Here is a 1,744-nt window from a genome sequence, read left to right on the forward strand (position 1 = left end):
TAGCAGAAATGTTGGAACTGACCAAAATTGAAAATCAGAACACATATATATTTGAAATATATATATTTACATATATAATTTGAAATGTATATATTATTTATATATATAGATGAATTTATAATTAAAAATCTTTCTATAAGCAATTCTCCAGTCCCAGATGGGTACACTGGTGTTTTCTACCAAACATTTAAGAAATCAAACCGATCTCATACAAATATTTTCAGAAAACAAAGGCAGAAGGAATATGCCCCAATTCATCTTATGAAGCAGTTTTAAGATGTACCTGGGATTTTGTTTAATCAGGTATGGTAAGACATACAGACATGAAAATGTTTGTCATGAAGGAAAATGTTTTTATTATAGTCACATCACAGTCGCCAAGAACTAGTAGACATGTCATGCTGTTAAGGGCCACTGAGGGAAGCACAGAGACAAAATGAGCAGGCAGAGAGAGGACTGGAGGGTGACTATTGGGGTTCTACTGGGAAAAAAATAATCGGAGAAGAAAAGTAAGCAAGTTAAACAAGTTGAGTGTTAAATAGTTTGAATAACTTGTATAATTTCAGTGAGGTCTCAGCTATAGGTTGGCCCCTAGTTGTTAGTCCCTGACCCTGAGGTGACTAGACGGGAGGGACAGTGTCCCAGATTGCAGGAGCTTGATAAAAGGAGGTGGGTGAGAGTGTGGACTCAGGATTGGTTGAATATAAAAGCTTACTCACAAGCAAATTGTTTACTGCCTCTAAGAAGTAACCCTGTAAAAGGTAGTCCCTCCCCAACTCTACAAAGTCCTGGGTGACACAGAATCAAGAATATGGAAAATACATATTTTGCACATGTATCAAAATACCACTCCGTATTCTATAAATATGTATGATTATGTGTCAACTAGAAATAAAAGGAAAAACCAAAAAATACTGGCCCTACCCATACTTCAGCTTTCTCACTTCCAATAAGACTCAAGTAGTTGCAGCTGCTGGTATGGTAACTCATGTTCTGTCCACCTGTAAAGCTGAGATCTATGAGACAGTAATGGACAGAGCCACATCAGTGTCTGCAGGGCACATCATGGAGTCCAGTCCATTTCCATGGACAAGCTCCCCAGTCTGGAAGGACACCTCCTCCGAGGACGTCAGTGCAAAAGACATCAGCCATGATTCATGGGCAGCCAGAGAAGAATTCATATCTTACCACTTTCTTTCTTAGCATTTAAGGTGGCCCCTCCCCTGCTGCTTTCTTTTCTCTTTTCAATGTTTTTGAGCAATTTTATGACAAGGTAATTTGAGCAGGTTTATTCTTTGTTTTGCTTAGTGTTCTCTGCAGCATTTTGGATCTGTGGATTTCATTTTCATCAAATTTGGAAATGTTTTAGAAATGTGATATGTTTTGGCTATGTCTTCACCCAAATCTCATCTTGAACTGTAGCTCCTATAATTCCCACGTGTCGTGGACGGAATCTGGTGGGAGATAATTGAGTTAAGGGGGCAGGTCTTTCCCATGCTGTTCTCATGGTAGTGAATAAGTCTCAGGAGATCTGATGGTTTTACAAATGGGAGTTCCCCTGCGCAAGCTATCTCTTGCCTGCAACCATGTAAGAAGTCCCTTTGTAGGACCAGGCATGGTGGCTTATGCTTGTCACCCCAGCACTTTGGGAGGCTGAGGCAGGCAGATTACTTGAGGTCAGGTGTTTGAGACCAGTCTTGCCAATATGGTAAAACCCTGTCTCTACTTAAAAAAAAAAAAAAAA

Source organism: Colobus angolensis, unplaced genomic scaffold (assembly GCF_000951035.1).
Source record: "Colobus angolensis palliatus isolate OR3802 unplaced genomic scaffold, Cang.pa_1.0 Scaffold164, whole genome shotgun sequence".
NCBI classification, from domain to species: Eukaryota; Metazoa; Chordata; class Mammalia; order Primates; family Cercopithecidae; genus Colobus; species Colobus angolensis.